The sequence below is a fragment of the Hyla sarda genome, chromosome 7 (assembly GCF_029499605.1).
Source record: "Hyla sarda isolate aHylSar1 chromosome 7, aHylSar1.hap1, whole genome shotgun sequence".
Lineage (NCBI taxonomy): Eukaryota > Metazoa > Chordata > Amphibia > Anura > Hylidae > Hyla > Hyla sarda.
In genome coordinates, this window is record NC_079195.1 from 198,423,374 (window position 1) to 198,443,797 (window position 20,424).

Below are 20,424 nucleotides of genomic sequence, written 5' to 3' on the forward strand. Positions count from 1 at the left end.
CCCTGCTTGTCCACTGTCTGTATTTTGTCCCAGCCGAAACACACAGGCAATTTCTGCAAGGACAAGACTCTGGGAAGGACCTCATGGGGTAAGAAGTATGGAAAATGTTGTCACTCAAAAATATACACATTTTTTGACCAATGTACATAAATATACATAGAATGTTATTATGTACATTATATAAAAAGTTTTTGCAAAAGACAGTACACAGCCGTCATGCCTCCTACCGTAGACATGAATGGAGGGGGTGTGGCGGCTGTGATTGCCAGTCATCCAGCACAGAGTAGAGTTTGCTCTGTACACCAGATGACAGGAGTGCCGCGGGGAAGATCGTGGGGGTCTCCAGCAGCCGGACCCACCACCCCCCCGGTCAGGCATGTTATCCCCTATCCAAAGGAACAAGTCTAGCGGCGGAGTACCAATTTTAGCATTTCTGCTCCTATGAAAATAATGATGGTGCACAATTTGTTTTGTGACTGAAAAACCTGGCGCCAACAGATCCTATTGACAATAATAGGGTACGTTGGGCATCCTCATGGTGTTGGCATTTTAGCTGGTAAAATAGTGCTGCATGCTGTGCTATTTTGTTTGAGATTGATGCCAGAATCTGCGATAGAGGCTCCTAAAAGAATGTGATCCACAAGGGCTTCTGAGCCCCCGCCTGTTCCATAGTCAGCAGCGCAATCTCATGTAGTCCCAGACATGAATGGAGGGGGCGTGGTGGCTGTGATCGCCAGTCATCCTGCACGGATGATCGCTCCGTGCACAGGGTGATTGAGGTGCCGCGGCAAAGATCGCGGGGGTCCCCATTAGCCTGACCCCCGCGATCAGACATGTTATCCCCTATCCTTTGGATAGGGATAACATGTCTAGGGGTGGAGTACACCTTTAAGTCAGCTAATATTTGCCTATCAGTATTCTAATCCTGGAAGCCCCCTTTATCTTCCCCAGGTTGAATAAGTCAGAAGTAAAGCAATCTGTACTTCCCTTTGTATTCAGTGCAGAAATACCAATTTAACGCTGCTTGCTTCTCATATTGATGGAATTACAACAATTACCTCGATCTATGCGGCGGACAGCGCCCCCGAAAACCAGGTGACCTTCATGAAAACTGAAATGCACTTACTAGTCGGACAATTCTGAAGCCGCAAATGCCAATGTACAGGTTGTTTTATAGAGAATCAACCTGCAGTAAATCCACCAGTGCTGTAAAAACCAACGCGTTGTGACTTAGGTGACAGACGTGCGGAGGTTTTCCAAAATTTCAGCACCGCGGCCAAGCGGCAGATGTTCGTGACTCCGATTTGTATCCCTATTTTTTTTTTAGTCATCAAACATCTGTTTTCGCACATGGCCCTGTGTAGCTGAGACTACTGAGAATATACCAGACACCAAAGGAAATTGGGAAGCCTATTACTCATTCGGTTGAATACTCATATGGATGATCATGTTCAATTTCACACCCTAGTCAGGAGGGTTCGGAGGATTTCCTCATATGACCCTTTTGGATGACAAACTACAAGGGTTATTATAGTATAGAATAATGGGGGCCTCCAGCTGTTGCAAAACTACAACTCCCAGCATTCCCGGACAGCCAACGGCTGTCCGGGCATGCTGGGAGTTGTAGTTTTGCAACAGCTGGGAGTCCACAATTTGGAGACCACTGAGCTACAGTAATACAACTAAGGTGGGCACCCTGATGAGAAACACTGGCATAGAACCTGTTATGTAGAGTGATATCCTCTCCAAATAATCATTGTCGCGCCAGACTCAGACTCGCAGCAAGTTTTATTTATTTTTTTTGAATACTTTCTAGTCATCATCTATGATCATGTTTAACAAAAAAAAAACATGGCTGCAGTTTTTTTTTTCCAAAAACAGTGCCACTCCTGTCCATGGGTTTTGTCTAGTATTGCAGTTCAGCTCCTTTAAAATGAAAGTGGCGAAGCTGCAATACAACAAATATTTTGTGGACAGGTGTGGCACTGTTTTTGGAAGAAGGCAGCCATGTTTTGCTAATTTTGTAAGTTTACTTTAACACTTGGTTTGCAAGACATCTTTATTCTAAATCAACTCTTTAAGGACCAGGCCCATTTTGGCCTTAACCCCTTAAGGACCAAGCCCATTTTGGCCTTAAGGACCAGAGCACATCTGACCACTGTCACTTTAAACATTAATAACTCTGGAATGCTTTTAGTTATCATTCTGATTCCGAGACTGTTTTTTCGTGACATATTCTACTTTAACATAGTAGTAAATTTTTATGGTAACTTGCATCCTTTCTTGGTGAAAAATCCCCAAATTTGATGAAAAATTTTAAAATTTAGCATTTTTCTAACTTTGAAGCTCTCTGCTTGTAAGGAAAATGGATATTACAAATCATTTTTTTTTGGGTTCACATATACAATATGTCTACTTTATGTTTGCATCATAAAATTGATGAGTTTTTACTTTTGGAAGACACCAGAGGGCTTCAAAGTTCAGCAGCAATTTTCCAATTTTTCTCAAAATTTTCAAACTCTCTATATTTGGGGACCAGTTCAGGTTTGAAGGGGATTTGAAAGGTCTTCATATTAGAAATACCCCACAAATGACCCCATTATAAAAACTGTACCCCCCAAAGTATTCAAAATGACATTCAGTCAGGAATAGCAGTAAAGTGAAGGAGAAAATTCACAATCTTCATTTTTTACACTTGCATGTTCTTGTAGACCCAATTTTTGAATTTTTACAAGGGGTAAAAGGAGAAAATGTATACTTGTTTTTGTAGCCCAATTACTCGCAAGTAAGCACATACCTCATGTGTCTATGTAAATTGTTCGGCGGGTGCAGTAGGGGGCTCAGAAGCGAAGGAGCGACAAGGGGATTTTGGAGAGTACGTTTTTCTGAAATAGTTTTTGGGGGGCATGTTGCATTTAGGAAGCCCCTATTGTGCCAGAACAGCAAAAAAAAAACACATGGCATACCATTTTGGAAACTAGACCCCTTGAGGAACGTAACAAGGAATTAAGTGAGCCTTAATACCCCACAGGTGTTTCTCGACTTTTGCATATGTTTTTTTTTTCACTAAAATGTGTGTTTCCCCCAAAATTTCAAATTTTTGCTAGGGTTAATAGCAAAAAATCCCCCCCAAAATTAGTAACCCCATCTCTTCTGAGTATGGAGGTACCCCATAAGTTGACCTGAAGTGCACTACGGGCGAACTACAATGCTCAGAAGAGAAGGAGTCATATTTGACTTCTTGAGAGCAAATTTTGCACGGGGGGCATGTCGGCCACTGGGTCACTCTCAACGGGGGTGCGTGGCCTCGCCTGGTGGCGTCTCCGTCGCCGTACAGGGGACTCATCATCACTACTAGATGATGAGGAGGACGAGAAAGAACACAAAAATGTAGGATCTTCCTCGTCCTCACTGGCAGATTCGGAGTCGGAGGCTAAAAAAGCGTAAGCCTCCGCTGCCGAAAATGTAAAAAAGTGTACAACAGTAATAGAAAAGAAAAAAAAAAGCTGCGGCCCCCCCCAAAAAAGGTGTGTCGAACGCAGCTCCCTGAACCCCTAATAGGACCCGGGGTCAGGGATCAGACCCTAATAAATCAGGGATCAGACCCTTTTTTTAAACTTTTTAAAAACTTTTTTTACTTTTTTAACTCCTACCTTTCCCTGCAATCCGCTGTCCCTATTCTAAGGCTGGTGAGGGGGCTCCCGAGCTCCGAGGGAGGATCCACGGTCTTCTCCTCACTGCTGCACCCGCTGACTGAACACAGAGAGCGGGTGCAGCAGCGGGAAGGGACCGTTAACCCCTCCTCTGCCGCGCTACTATTGGTCAGACGATCGCCGGCCAAAAGTAGCGTTGCTGGGGAGGTGACAACCAGCAATGGCAGGTGATTGGCGGTGTATCGTACACCGCCGATCACCATCTAGTTCCGGGTCATCAGGTCACCACTGACCCGAATGACTGGAATCACCGCAGATCGCCCGCACGATTTCGCGGACGACCCGTGGCATGTGCAGAAATGTGGGGGTCCTAGGACCCCCCACGGCGTTTGCCTCGGACACCTGCTGAACTATTTCAGCAGGCGTCCGGTTTCGCAACCCGCCCGGCGGGCGGCGGGATGCAAAATTCGCCAGGACGTATGAGTACGTGCCTGGTCCTTAAGACCCAAGGCTCAGGGACGTACTCATACGTGCCTGGTCCTTAAGGGGTTAAGGACCAGGCCAATTTTATTTTTGCATTTTCGTTTTTTCCTCCTCGCCTTCTAAAAATCATAACTCTTTTATATTTCCATCCACAGACCCATATGGGGCTTTTTTTTGCGTCACCAATTGCAGCTTGTAATAACATCACTTATTTTACCATAAAATGTATGGTGCAACCAGAAAAATCTTATTTATGTGGAAAAATTGAAAAGAAAACCGCAATTTAGCAAATTTTGGAAGGTTTTGTTTTCACGCTTTACACTTTACGGTGAAAATGACATATTTTCTTTATTCTGTGGGTCAATACGATTAAAATGATACCCATAATATATGCTTTTCTATAACTGTACTGCTTTAAAAAAATCTCAAACTATTTTAACAAAATACATATGTTTGAAAATGCCCTATTTTGACCACCTATAACGTTCTCATTTTTCTGTATACAGGGCGGTATGAGCACTCATTTTTTTGCACCGTGATCTGTAGTTTTTATTGGTACCACTGGGACTTAGGTTTTACTTTTTATGAATTTTGTATACATTTTTTTGGAATAAAGTTCAGACTTTTACACATGCGGCAATACCAAATATGCTTATTAATTATTATTTTTTTACGCTTTTTTGGGGGTAAAATGGAAAAAAGGGATGATTTACATTTTCATTGGGGGAAGGGATTATTCAATTTTTTTTAACTTTTTTTTATTTTTTTTATTTTTTTTTTTACACCTTAGTAGTCCCCATAGGGGACTATTTATAGCAATCATTTGATTGCTAATACTGTTCTGTTCTATGCATAGGGCATAGCACTGATCAGTGCTATCGGTCGTCTTCTGCTCTGGTCTGCTCGATCTCAGACCAGAGCAGAAGACCCCTGGAGACGGATGGATGCAGGTGAGGGGACCTCTGTCCGCCATTATGGATGATCGGCAGCGCTGCGGGCGTTCCAGTCATCCATTTAAAGTACCGCACTGTGGCATGTGCCGTGATCTGTATTGAGCATGGCATCTGAGGGGTTAATGGCGGATGTCCGCACGATCGCGGATGTCCGCCATTACCGGCGGGTACCTGGCTGATAGCAGCCGGGACCTGCCGCGCATGACGAGCGGTGCTCGTGGTCATGTCCATGACGTAAATGAACGTCAAGGTGCGTTAAGTACCACTGCACCATGACGTCCATTTACGTCCATTTACGTCCTTAAGGGGATAGCTTGGAGTGTACTGATCAAACATCTTTTTACCGTTTCTTGATACACCTTTCCGGGATATGAGGGTTTATAGTTTATCTGACAATTCAGGGAATCAGCCAGATGGGTGTGAACTTAATTTTAATAATGAATCAGGTGATGAGTGGGATTATACAGTCAGGGGGTGTGTATTAGGCAGACACACCCCTCAGTTTACACCATTCACACCCCCTGACTGTATAACTATAGCCCTCCAGATGTTGCAAAACTACAACTACCAGCATGCCCAGACAGCTGTTTGGGCATGCTGGGAGTTGTAGTTTTGCAACAGCTGGAGGTCTACAATTTAGAGACCACTGCACAGTGATCTGCAAACTGTAGCCCTCTAGATCTTTCAAAACTACAACTCCTAGCATGCCCACACAGCAGCTTTCTGTCTGTGCATGCTGGGATTTGTAGTTTTGCATCATCTGGAGGGCCACAGTTTGGAGATCACTGTGCAGTGGTCTCTAAACCCTAGCCCTCCAGCCAGGTGTTGCAAAACTGCAAATCCCAGCATGCTCAAACAGCTGTCTTGTCATGCTGGGAGTTGTAGTTGCGTACCTCCAGCTGTTGTATAACTACATCTCCCAGCATGCCCTTTGGCGATCAGTACATGCTGGGAGTTGTAGTTTTGCAACAGCTGGAGGTTCCCCCCCCCCCCCATGTGAATGTACAGGTACATTCACACGGGCAGGTTTACAGTAAGTTTCCTGCTTGAAGTTTGAGCTTTCGCAAATTTTTCACCGCAGCGCAAACTCCTAGTGGGAGACTCACCGTAACCCGCCCGTGCGAAGGTACCCAAAAAACACTACACTAACACATAATAAAGGGTAAAACACAACATCTACAACCCCTTACACTGCTCCCCCCCTCCCCCAATAAAAATGAAAAACGTATTATACGGCAGTGTTTCCAAAACTGAGCCTCCAGCTGTTGCAAAACAACAACTCCCAGCATTTCTGAACAGCCACTGACTGTATAGGCATGCTGGTAGTTTAGCAACAGCTGGAGGCACCCTCTTTGGGAATCACTGGCGTAGAATACCCCTATGTCCACCCCTATGCAATCCCTATGTAGTCCTCAAATGCGCTCTCTCACTTCAGAGCCCTGTCGTATTTAAAGGAAACAGTTTAGGGCCACATATGGGGTATTTCCGTACTCGGGAGAAATTGCACTACAAATTTTGGGGGGCTTTTCCTCCTTTTACCCCTTATGAAGAGGAAAAGTTGGGGGCTACACCAGCCTAAAAATTTACACTAACATGCTGGTGTTGCCCCATACTTTTTGTTTTCACAAGCTGTAAAAGCAAAAAAAAGACCCCAAAAATTTGTAACACAATTTCTCCTGAATATGGAAATACCCCATATGTAGGCGTAAAATGCTCTACGGGGGCACAACAAGGCTCATGAGTGAGAGTGCACTATGTACATTTGAGGCCTAAATTGGTGATTTGCACAGGGGTGGCTGATTTTACATTACCCCATTTTGGAAACTACACCCTTCACGGAACGTAACAAGGGGTATAGTGAGCCTTAACACCCCACAGGTGTTTGACGAATTTTCATTAAAGTTGGATGGGAAAATGAAAAACTAAAAAATTATTTTCACAAAAATGCTTGTGTTACCCTAAATTTTTCATTTTCACATGGGAAAATAGGAAAAAAGCCTCTAAAAATTTGTAACCCCATTTCTTCTGAGTAAGCACGTACCCCCCATATGTGGATGTAAAGTGCTCTGCAGGCGCACTACAATGCTCAGAAGAGAAGGAGCGCCATTGGGATTTTGAAGAGAAAAATTGTCCAGAATTGAAGGCCACATGTGTTTACAAAGCCCCCATAGTGCCAGAACAATGGACCCCTCCCACATGAGACCCCATTTTGGAAACTACATCCCTCAGGTAATGTAATAAGGGGTACAGTGAGCATTTACGCCCCACTGGTGTCTGACAGATTTTTGGAACAGTGATCCGTGAAAATGAAAAATACGTAATTTTTCATTTGCACAGCCCACTGTTCGAAAGATCTGTCAAACACTAGTGGGGTGTAAATACTCATTGCACCCCTTATTAAATTCTGTGAGGGGTGTAGTTTCCAAAATGGGGTCACAGGTGGGGGGGGGTCCACTGTTCTGGCACCACGGGGAGCTTTGTAAACGCACATGGCCATTCCAAACAAATTCTCTTTCAAAAAGCTCAATGTCGCTCCTTTTCTTCTGAGCATTGTAGCCAGCAGAGCACTTGACATCCACACATGGGGTATCTCCATACTCAGAAAAAATGGGGTTACAAATATTGGCGGGCATTTTGTCCTATTATCCCTTGTAAAAAAAAAATTTAATTTGAGGGAAAACTAGCATTTTAGTGAAAATAAATCATTTACACATCCAACTTTAACGAAAAGTCGTCAAACACCTGTGGGGTGTTAAGGCTCAATGGACCCCTTGTTACGTGCCTTGAGGGGTGTAGTTTCCAAAATAGAAGGCCATGTGGGGGGGGGAGTGCTGTTCTAGCACCATAGGGGCCTCTTAAATGTGACATGCCCCCCAAAAAACATTTCAGCTAAACTTGCTTTTCAAAAGCCAAATGTGACTCCTTCTCTTCTGAGCATTGTAGTTCGCCTGCAGAAAATTTTAAATCTTAACATGGGGTATTTCCATATTCAGAAGAGATGGGGTAACAAATTTTGGGAGGCATTTTGTCCTATTATCCCTTGTAAAAAAAAATAGCATTTTAGTAAAAAAAAAAATCACACTGTCGCTCCTTCCCTTCTGAGCCCTCTAGTGCACCCGCCGAACACTTGACATACACATATGAGGTGTTTCCTTACTTGAGAGAAATTGGGTTACACATTTTAGGAAGATTTCTCTCCTTTTACCCCTTGTAAAAATTCAAAAACTGGATGTACAAGAACATGCCAGTGTAAAAATGAAGATTTTGAATTTTCTCCTTCAATTTGCTGCTATTCCTGTGAAACACCTAGAGGGTTAACAAACCTTTTGAATGTCATTTTGAATACTTTGAGGGGTGCAGCTTTTATAATGGGGTCATTTAAGTTGTATTTCTTATAAGAAGGCCCTTCAAATCCACTTCAAAACAGAACTGGTCCCTGAAAAATTTCGATTTTGAAAATGTTGTGAAAAATTGGAAAATTGCTGCTATACTTTGAAGCCCTCTAATGTCTTCCAAAAGTAAAAACATGTCAACTTTATGATGCCAACATAAAGTAGACATATTGTATATGTGAATCAATATATAATTTATTTGGAATATTAATTTTCCTTATAAGCAGAGAGCTTCAAAGTAAAAAAAAATGCTAAATTTTAAATTTTTTTCATCAAATTTTGGAATTTTTCACCAAGAAATGATGCAAGTATCGACAAAATTTTACCACTAACATAAAGTAGAATATTTCACAAAAAAACAATCTCGGAATCAGAATGAAAGGTAAAAGCATCCCAGAGTTATTAACTCCTTAACGACACAGGACGTATATTTACGTCCTGCGGCGGCTCCCGCGATATGAAGCGGGATCGCGCCGCGATCCCGCATCATATCGCGTCGGTCCCGGCGCTCATCAACGGCTGGGACCCGCGGCTATTACCACATCGCCGATCGCGGCGATGTGCGGTATTAACCCTTTAGAAGCGGCGGTCAAAGCTGACCGCCGCTTCTAAAGGGAAAGTGAAAGTGACCCGGCTCATATCTCATATCTATCTATCTCATATCTATCTATCTCATATCTATCTATCTATCTATCTCATATTGATCTATCTCATATCTATCTATCTATCTATCTATCTCATATCTATCTATCTCATATCTATCTATCTCATATCTATCTATCTATCTATCTAGAGAGATTAGAGAAAATGCAGCATTCCCGTTTTAGTGATGAAATAAAACGTATGGTTTATTCCATGATTCAGACAACGTTTCGGCGATCTCTCACCGCCAATTTCAAGTGCCATTTTCAAGGGTGATGAGAGATCGCCGAAACGTTGTCTGCATCATGGAATAAACCACAAGTTTTTTTCATCACTAAAACGTGAGTGCTGCATTTTCTCTAATCTATACAAGTTGTGATCCAGGACACCGAGGTTCCATTTTGCCTGCACCCAGCTTTATCTAGTTTCTTCTTTGGATGTGCTGCTTTTATTGAGTTTATCTATCTATCTATCTATCTATCTATCTATCTATCTATCTATCTATCTATCTATCATCTATCTCATATCTATCTATCTATCTCATATCTATCTATATATCTCATATCTATCTATCTATCTCATATCTATCTCATATCCATCTATCTCATATCCATCTCATATCTATCTATTTATCTATCTATCTCATATCTATCTATCTCATATCTATCTATCTCATATCTATCTCATATCTATCTATCTCATATCTATCTATCTCATATCTATCTATCTATCTATCTCATATCTATCTATCTCATATCTATCTATCTATCTCATATCTATCTATCTATCTCATATCTATCTATCTATCTATCTATCTCATATCTATCTATGTATCTCATATCTATCTATCTATCTATCTATCTATCTCATATCTATCTATCTCATATCCATCTCTTTCTTTCTGTGTCTACCTTCCTACGTACTATAAGTACAGGATATGTGACGTGTTCCGGTGCACACTGACTAGGTAATGTGTACTTTTCTGGTTTATGATGTGCGCTGTACTAAATATAGTCGTCCAGCCTCCAGCCAGAATCCATTCCAGCGTCTACACAGGGCGCACTTGTTTTAAATAATACTTCTAGAGTTTTTTTCCTCACTCACCGGCAGCCATAGTGTTAACTCCTGGGCACAAGCGACCCATTTTATTTTTGGCTTTGGCGCTCAGATTGCCCATATTTGGGATTAGTGGAATTTTCGTCTTTAATGAGAGGGGGCGTAGAAGATTTTTTCCTCCAAATTGTTATCACAGGGCTGCGAAGAAGCCCCAGGGGGAGAGCGCGAGTTCAATGCCTCCTGTGTCTTTGTAGAGAAGAAGGGAAACAGGAGTTGTTTGTCATGCAAGATGTTAGCGAAACAAGCACGGGCGTCTGTTTTTCCTTCACATACGCAGGCATTGTATACAAGGAGGCGTACGGATTATACCATACTGAGAGCGAACCTCCGACGGATGCCAGGAAAAAAAAGAAGTCTCAACAAGAGGGATCCTCCGCCTCCACATCCCTATCCATGGGAATTTTCTGCTGTCGTGTATACACAGCGCAATGTGACCGAGCAGTATGTAAATATTAACCCTGTAGGTTAGGTAAGCGTCTGCTGCGGCGCGCTTATACCACGAGATAAGGGGGCAATGTCAGACCACCGGTGAAGTTGCATCATAAGCTACAATAGTGGTCTCCAATCTGTTAATGTCCAGTTGTTGCAAAACTACAACTCCCAGATGTCCGGGCATGCTGGGAGTTGTAGTTTTACAACAGCTGGAGGTCCACAGGTTGGAGACCACTGACCTACGGTAATACAACTGAGGATTTGTATCTAGAAACCACCATTCACTTCAATGGAACTGAGCTGCAATACCACACACAACCTGAGGACAGGTGTGGAGCTGTTTTTGCGAGAAATCAGAATTCAGGTGACAGCTACCTTTCCCAATTTCGCCACCCATACACATGACCTCCAAACTTGGCAAAGCATGTCTATGATTTTAATAAAAAGAGGTAATAAAACCGCTGCCAGACACCTCTGGAGATGCCTTATCTACCCAAGAACAAAAGCAGTGGGCAGTTGATATCCAAAATTTCTAATCCTTTTTTCTCCCCAATGGGGTAGAATCAGGGGGTCGTCGGACACAATGGCCAATTTGGTCCCATCAAGATCAGAAGGTTTGGCTGACGCATATTGAATAAGTCTGGAAAACCCCTGCCAGACGCCTCTGGAGGTGCCTTACCTGCCCGGGAGCAAAAGGATCTGGCAGTTGATATCCAAAATCCCCCCAATCCTTCTTTCCCCCAACCTCTATCATCGAGGGAGGATCAGAAGGCCACCTGACACAAAAAATGGGCAATTTGGTCCTGTCAAGGTCAGAAGGTTTGGCTGACACATATCAAATGAGTCATGAAAACCGCTGCCAGACACCTCTGGAGGTGCTTTATCTGACCAAGAGCAAAAGGATCAGACAGTTGACATCCAAAATTCCCCGATTCCTTTTTCCCCCAACATCTACCGTCATCTGAGAATCAGAAGGCCGAAAGACACATAAGCTGGCCAATTTTGGTTCTGCCAAGATCGGCAGGTTGGGCATATCTAATGCATCATGAGAATAACCCCCCAACTTTTTATATAGCTCACCACGCACATAAGACAGCTGTCAGCCAAATACTTGTTCAGATGACTAATCCCCCCTCCCCCATATGAAATAAGGCGAGAAAGCTGCTGCCAGACGCCTCTAAGGGTACTTTCAGACGAGCGGATCCACAGCGCATTTTACGTTGCAGATCCGCCGTTGAAGGACCTTCTCGGAGCGCCAATCCGCTGCTAGGAGCAGACACTGCTGCGATGTGCGAGTTGTCGCGCATGCGTGGTGTACTCGCACACATCGCGGCCCCTCCCCATGCTCTCTGAGCTAGGCCGAGAGCATCCGCAATGTGCGAGTACACTGTGCATGCGCGCGGTGACTCGCACATTGCAGTGTGTCTGCGAGTAGCGGCTGATTGCCACTCAGAGCAGGCACCTGTAAAGGCAGCATACAGCCGTCCTTCAGTGGCGGATCCGCAGAGCAATCCGCGCTGAGGATCCGCTCGTGTGAACGTACCCTAAAGGTGTCTTATCTGCCCGAGAACAAAAGGATCAGGAAGTTGATATCCATGCGGGCATGCTGAGAGTTGTAGTTTTGCAACAGCTGAAGGCACTCTGGTTGGCAAACACTGGTTTTAGATGTATGTTGCCATCCTACAGGTGTCACCCTACGGCACTTACCTGAATTAGTCCCAGCGCCCATATCACATACAGTCACCTATGTAAACCGACATCTACTGTGTGCACATAGGGTAACAAGCTGCCACGCTGTTACACTTACAATGACATAACATGCCCCATTCCTGACCAGGCATGCTACAATTGTAAGTATAACAGCATACACAAGCACAACATACACAAGCTTAAAACAGTATAAAACAACATAAACCCAACACAGATAACAAACAGAGAAAAAAAATGAAATGGTCATTTTTGTCCTAGTTTGTAACAGTACAACCTTCTCCGAACAATTGAAAGTCACAAAACGCAGAGAAAAGACTGATCGCAACGTGTTCCATTTGTCGTAGAAGAGGTGACTATGAATGATGGCAATGACAGCCAGAAAGTTATATATGATCTACTGTAGTACCCAAATAAAGCTGTCTCAAAGCTGTAGGCCACAGGACTTACCTTGCCTGTGAAGGTTAGATCCATACGATACAGAAAACTTTGTAAAATTAACTTTTCTTCAGCTCTGTGGATACGTCAAGGAAATAGCAAGTAGGCTGTATTTTCTTCTCCCCGGCTGTCAGACTTCTCATAGGTCTGCTGGGTTCCCCTCCCTTGCCTCTCCCCTGTTACATTTCCTTCAGAGCTTCGCTCCCCTCCCTCACTGGTACCTGTGGGTTCTTGTGAGTAATTCTCCCCTGTCTGAAGCTTCCTTCTACTCTCTGTGTGTATTTCTCATGCTTGTGCATGCCGTCGCATATCTGTAGATGGCTGCCAGCCAAGGAGTCTTTAACTGATGTAACCAGCCTCGGTTTACAGGGTTTGTCGTGATACAGACACTCGCAGTGGTTATATGGTACTCAAGGGGATGTTAGGTGTTGTAGTACAGGATAAGTGGGAATTATAGCCCCTTAGGAGGAGATGTCACGAAGCAGCAGGGACGGCTCTACCTATAGGCAAAATAGACAGCCGCCTAGAGCTCCCTGTTGATGAGGAGCTCCACTCTGCCTGCCACTAGAAAGTTAGACAACCAGCATCTGAACAACTCGCTCAGCCAGCAGCTTGAGGAGAAGGTTTGTAACAGTGTGTCGCTCCAGTAGTAAGCTAATTACATGTGTGGTAAGCTTGTGGGGGTATAGGGTATATGGGGTGTAGCTGTGCAGTGATGAAAGGGTGCTTGGTTAACCCTTAAAGGAGAACTCTGGAATATAAAAAATGTGACCCATACGTATGTACATACCTTCCTCCACTCCCCCGGGGCCTCCGGTAACTGTCTCCGGTCTCCGCCGCGATCCACTTCCTGGTTGCCGGTGGTCGGATGAGTCATACTGCGCTCAGCCAATCACCAGCCGCAGCGAAGTCAGACTCGACCGGCGATAGGCTGAGCGGCAGTGTGAAAACGCTTCAGGACAAAAAATTCTTCACTACACCGGCACCTGCGGCCGGGGCCGAAAACGTCACACTGTCGCTCAGCCTATCATCGGCCGAGTCGGGACTTCATTGCGGCCGGTGATTGGCTGAGCGCAGTATGACTCATCTGACCACCGGCAACCAGGAAGTGGATTGCGGCGGAGACCGGAGCCGGTTACTGGAGGCCCCGGGGGAGCGGAGGAAGGTATGTATATCTTTATTTTTTTACTGCCGACACTATGGGGGACAATTTTTATGTTCTGGAGTTCTCCTTTAACTGTCGTGACACCAGGGTGAGGGCTCCTCAATATATACTTGTCCTATTGCCACCCGTCCCAAGAACGATAGGGAGGAATAAATGATTGTCCACAACCGGAGATTCAGAAAACTGTAGGAAACTTTAGGGTATGTTATAGGACCTTCCTAGGTCACGTGTGTGGTCACATGTTTAGACCATAATCCCTTGTGTAAAGTGATTGACAGATGGTATGGACCAATGAGCTCAAGGCCAGCCCCTGCCCATATAAGGGAGCTGCCAGCCAATCCTCGCTCTCTTCGGTTCCGGACTAGTAGAGAGAAGAGATCCGTGCAACTTTCAAAGACAAGACCAGGCCGAAGCCTGATAATATCGCAAGTTACCAACTTGTGAGTTACAATACAACTCCCCGCTAAAGTCTGCGTGACTGCTGGACCTAAACTCAATCCCCTAAATCCAGCGGAACAGCGCATATAAATCTCCTGAGTGGAAAACTCACAAGGTCCCAACGAACTGTCGGGATCCTAATAGACTCTTCTTGTACAAAGACTGTTCCTGTTTAATTCTGCATAAAACCTGCAGTAAAAGTTCCCACAGTTTTCTGAAACCTCCGGTTGTGGACAATCATTTATTATCCCTCTCTATCGCTCTTGGGACGGGTGGCGATAGGACAAGTATATACAGAGGAGCCCGCACCCTGGCGTCACGAGTGTTAAGGGTTAACCAGATACCCTTTAGTCACTGCACAGCTACACCCCACATACCCTACACCCCCACAAGCTTGCCACACGTATGTACAGTCTATGAGGATCCTGACAGTTGGTTGGGACCTTGTGAGTATAAGCTCTGGAGATTGATTTACGCTGTTCCGCTGGATTTAGGGGATTTGTTTTAGGTCCAGCAGTCATGCAAGCTTTAGCGGGGATTTCATTTAGTAACTCACGATTAGTAAGCTGCGGGATTGTCAGGCTTCAGGCCTGGTTTTGTCTTGTAAGTGGCACGGATCTCCTCTCTTTGCTAGTCCGGAACCCAAGAGATGCTGCTTGCTTTGCAGCTCAGGAGCAAGAGAGCGAGGATTGTCTGGCAGCTCCCTTAAATGGACAGGGGCTGGCCTTGAGCTGATTGGTTCATCCTAACTGTCAGTCCTTTACACAAAGGATTATGGTAGAACATGTGACTACCCACGTGACCTGGAAGATCCTTTAACATACCATCACAGTCGGAGTCAAGTGGGTGGCAAAATTTACTTTTGCCTTGGGTGGCAAAAATCCTTGCACCAGCCTTGTGTAGCAGGGTGGTATAGCTTAGGATAGATTCAAATTGACATTGTCTTCCGTCCTATTCAGGGTCTGTCCAGCTCTTTTTTTTTCTTTCTTGAGTAGAACGAACCTGGAAAGGAGTCGAAACAGAAAGGACACTGCCAGGTCCTGATGGACCCCATTCACTTGAATAGGGTCTGTCAGGGATCCGGTAGTTTAACAAAGTTTAGCAAAGAAAAATAAAATGCCTGTACTGAATTGCCGAGGGAACTCAAGATAGCAATGGCAGTGTGAACCTAACCTAATGTGTGGGCCTAACCTGAAGGCCTTCTGTAAGCCCAGCAACCCTATCGTCAAATGGTTGTTCCCTGTAGTGTTAAATGCAGGAATAATAACTCCAGACATTCGGATAACGTGAAAACAACTTGAAACTTTATGTCTTTTTTTCATGAAGGGTAGAATGTTACATTTTATTAAAGCAGATGGGTGAATAGTTTGGTCACTGTCCCTTAAAGGCTAAAGTCAACGCTGAGTAAAATTTCCTTTTAATTTCCTTCCATTTAATGTACATGCACATTTTTGTCCACAAAGAAATTACCGTAAATTAATTTTTTTTTTAGATTACTTGTGAAAATGAGCACCTAAAATAAAATACATCAGGAAACTTTACCAAGTGTGAACTAAGCTTAAGGCCATGTTCACATGGCAGAATGTCCGCAATGTCCTATGGACTTTAATGGTATATGGAGAGGGGTCATTCTGTAAACAGTCCTAGTGCTGGCATGTTCTGCCAGTGCCCACTATCTGCAAAATATCCTCTTGCTTTTTCGGCAGACAGACTAAGAAGTCTCTAGTGTGTTTTCAGGAAGGGAAAAAAACAGAAACACAGGGGTGCACCTTTATGTAGTAAATTAAAAGAGGTGTATGCCAACCACTGCGCCTATAGTGCTATACTAATCTTGTCGAGTTGTGCTATGTGATAGGCACAACTCTATAAAAAGCATGAGGTTTTTGCAGTGTGCTGTTCGAGGACCCAGTCCGCATACTCTAGGTGCAGATCTGGAGGTAGGTATAGTGCAGCGCTGCTACTTGGTTTATACAAAAATTCTTAGCCACCACAGTTGTATCGGATAGTTGTAGCGACATGGATTTTATCAATGACTTGAAAAGTACAACAATGAACAACGCATTTCGGTGCTTGCCTACACCTTACTCAGGTCCAGTATAAAAACAATGTCTGGCATCCTGACTTGCTTGGCATGTGCTGCTGTGGAGGATACTAATGTAGATGCAATTGCAGACAGGATACAGATAAGATACAGTCTTATGAGCTTAAACTCTACTGTAATAGGCCTATACAGGTTGGCTTACTGTAGTGCGAATACTTACCTACCCTATGCATAGGGAGTATACTGAAAAACTTTGTGACCTGCTTAGCCACAGAGCCCTAATTGTAACCTTAGGTCATAAAAAAGAATAGTGTATGCAGAGAGGACCTAGTTTAGTTTTTGCCTCCTCTGGCTTGATGATAGTCCTTCTTGGAGCTGGAAACAGGAAGCACTTTGCCCTTACAGTATGGACTGGAGATGAACTCGTGTACAAACCCTCCAAACTTTGTACAGTGCCATAATCACTGCGCATGCACCCCAGAACTGTCAGGTGATGTTGCTTGCACCTGGAACAGGAGCTGTGACTTGCTTTAAGCAGGCTTTCATTTGAACAGGATACAGAAGACTGAGGAGGCATGAACTTGTCACAGGAGGTACACTCAAATTGGGGTCCTTTTTGTTGTGGCCTGTGACATTACTGGACCTAAAAGAAACACTCTAGACCAGTTACAGACACTTATCACTGACAACTCGTTTGGTCTGAGGATCATGAGACCCACAGAACTCATATATATCTGCGGAATACCTGGCCACATAGGCGAAGGTATTGCTGACTGAAGGGCCTGGGAAGCTAGGGGTTTTCTGGCAGCATGGGGGGGTGGGTCAACACCCGACCTAGGTTTAGTGGGGGGCGGTTTCGGGTGGTCTGGTGTGGGGGGGGGGGGGAGAGAAGTGTGGGGCGGACAGCACGCCCCCCCCCCCCCCCCGAACTTAGATGTTTCCTCCCCCTTCCTTCCTCTTCCTCTTTCCTCAATGGCCCCTGCAAGCTTGCTCTCCTCTCCAGGGATTGCCGACAAAGTGCTGGAGTTTGTCCAGGCGTGGGAGAAGGCAGAGGAGGGCTTTGTCGCCGCCTCCTGGCAGGTTTAGTTTCCTCCTCTTCTACTTCTGCTGTGACGGGCGGCGCGTCCTCAGTCTCTGGTAGCCAGCGTTTTTCCCATCGCACTAGGCCTCCTACAAGGCTCAGCCCTAGCCCCCCGGCTTCTAATCCCCGTCGACGGTAGCCACTGGGAAGTGATGCAGTGCGGGGGGAGGGGGTGCGAGGTGGCTGTGGGCCTTGTGTTTCGCTAACTCCTCCCCCTTCCTCGTGTGCTCCTGCAGCTGTGTTGTCTGTGCAGGTCTCCCCAGCATCTGCTCCTCATCCTCCGAGCTCCCCTCTCCCTTCCACCATGGGTAATGCCCCTGCTGTGTCCTCTAGTTCATATGCAGCTGAGGACACTGACCTCTCAGGCTCTCCCTTACCTGGTGGCCTGTCTTCCCCCTTGTCTGTGGCCCCTGCAGTTGCGGGGTCTGTTGTCCCAGTGCAGACCCCTGGGGCTGCAGCTGCTGACCTCCCTTTTGTGGATGCCTTACAGTGTGGTGCAGCTTGTCCCCCTGTTGTTCATCACGCACGGAGGTCCTGGGGCCGTGATCACAGGTCCCATTCCCTGTCCTCCTCTCGGGGCTCGGGCCGGGGTCAACGTGGTGGCTCATCCATTTACTCGGGCTGTCGACGCAGTAGGCATCGTGGACATCGTGATATTCGTAGCCGGGGAAGTTCCAGGCGGTCCAGGCCCTCCTGCTGGAGGTCCGCTTCTTCCTCGGGCAGCAGTTCCTGGACTTCTTCCACCCCAGATCGCCAATCCAGAGCAGAATGAGGCAGGAGCTGTCTCAGTCGGCTGGCCGGTCCTCCTGCACAGGTAGTCAGTCTGGCGCGGTTGAGGTGCCCCTCTGGTGGTGGCTTTGCTGGGAGCGGCCATTGAGGCGGGTGTTTCAGCTGAAGTTTTGTCTCCCTCCACGTCTGCATAGGTTGCACCCGGTAAGTTAGAATTTGTGGGGTCTTGGGGATCGGGTGAGGGGCAGGGAGAGTTGTTGCCCGCCCTTAAGGCCTTGTTGGCTCACTTGGAGCCTGGACCCTCCACCCTGTCAGCATGCCCCCTGCTAAGCAGGTTCCTTCCCATCCTCGGGCGGGTGTGTATAAGGACGCTTTTTTCTGCGGTATGCCCCCCCCCCCCCCCCCCCCCCCGGGTGCACATGTAGATGATAAGATCAAGCAAAAAATTTGGCGGAATCAGTATAATGAACTTTGGTCTTTGCTGTCCGTGGATAAACATACTGTGGACAAGGAACGTAGGTCTTTTTCCAACAAGCCTGCGGACAGGAAACCCAGAATTGATAAGACCATGGGTAATTGGTGCAGGCTTTTGCGGTTTTGGGTTCCATTATGAGACAGCAGCATCCTGAGAGTTGCTCTGAGCTGTTTGTCTATATGGACTCCATTTGTAGCACCCATAAGTCCCTTGAGGGTAGTGCTTGGTGGCGCTATGACGAAGAATTTCGACACGGGTTGTCCCTTCAGCCTGAGGTGGGTTGGGGGGTTAAGGCCATTGATGTGTGGCTGCACCTTATGATGGCGCAGAAGACGTCCCCCTTTCAGTCTGGGGCCACTTCCTCTCAGTCTGGCTAAGCCGAGGCAGTGGCCATGTGACGTCCTGGAGCGTGCTGGCTCTTTAATGAGGGCCACTGCAAGTTTTTCGGCTTGTGTAAGTACAAGCATGAATGCTCCTCCTGTGAAGGGGCCCATGCTGCCGTTAGATGCTCCAGGGCGCTGCGGCAGGCCCCTGGACCTTCGGGTGCAGCTGAGGGGAAAGATGCCAGTGGACGTGGACGAGATGTTCTCGTGGCTAGACAAGTACCCCAATAGGGAAGCTGCTGAATTGCTGTTGGACGGTTTTGGTTATGGTTTTTTCATCCCCTTTATTCCCTCTCCTTCCTTCCAATTGTCTTTTAATTTGAAATCTGCCTCTGAGTTTCCGGAGGCATTGCGGGAGAAGGTGCGGAAGAAGTGGATTTGGGTAGGTTTGAAGGTCCTTTTGATTCCCCTCCTTTTCGGAACTTGCGTGTCTCTCTGCTGGGTGTTGTACGTAAGAGGGAGGTGGGCAAGTTCTGTCTGATTCACCATTTGTCGTATCCACGCGGTTCATCAGTAAATAATGGCATCTCCAAGGAGGACGCCTCGGTGTCCAATGTTTTGTTCAACAGGTCATCACCTTGGTCAGCCAGGCTGGTAGTGGCGCCCTTATGGCTAAGACTGACGTTGAGTCAGCTTTTTGTCTCCTCCCGATTCACCCGGAATGCTATCATTTGCTGGGGTACCATGTCGATGGCCTTTTTTACTATGACACCTGTTTGCCGATGGGTTGTTTGATTTCCTGTCATTTCTTTGAGTTATTTAGTACTTTTCTCGAGTTGGTTGTTCGTTTTGAGACGGGTTGTCAGTCCATTATTCATTACTTGGACGATTTTTTGTTTGTTGCCCCTGGGGGTTCTGACCGTTGTCGCTTCCTTCGTTTTGTTACTTTATGAACTTTATGTTCCCTCCCCCTTCCTTCCTCTTTCCTCACTGGTCCCTGTGAAGCTTCCCGCCCATTCCAGTTTGTTTTGGGTTGTTTTGCACTTTATTTTTTTTTCTCTCATCTTTTTCCTGTCATGCTGCCTTTTTTGCACTTTCACCGATGTGGTCTGAATTCACATCGGTGAATTTGTCTAATGTTTAAAAGTCATGCATCCACACGTTTATCATGTGTAGGATGCCCTTGTGGTACATGTGACTGTTTGCAGGCATCCTCCATTGTATGCATATTTTCATGCTGGGGATCGCCCATAGCAACGGACCACAAGTGCAGGAGCTCCACCCTAATATAGGTGCACAACTGCACTTGGGGTTGAGTATCTCTTGCCATTGCAGACCACGCAATTGTAAGTTCTT

General features: G+C 45.7%; 1 protein-coding gene across 9 annotated transcripts in view; it reads right to left on the minus strand.

Annotated features, from left to right (window-relative positions):
* KIAA0040 (KIAA0040 ortholog) overlaps positions 1–20,424 on the minus strand; it is a 99,123-nt gene that overhangs the window by 62,012 nt on the left and 16,687 nt on the right. For 4 of the 9 annotated variants that reach the window (XR_008846586.1, XM_056532107.1, XM_056532100.1 and 1 more), the window contains exon 1: positions 12,829–13,019. The exons of 4 other annotated variants lie outside the window; for them this stretch is intronic. The gene's annotated coding sequence lies outside the window, so the exon portion shown is untranslated. One more of the 9 variants, XM_056532106.1, reaches the window with a different exon arrangement.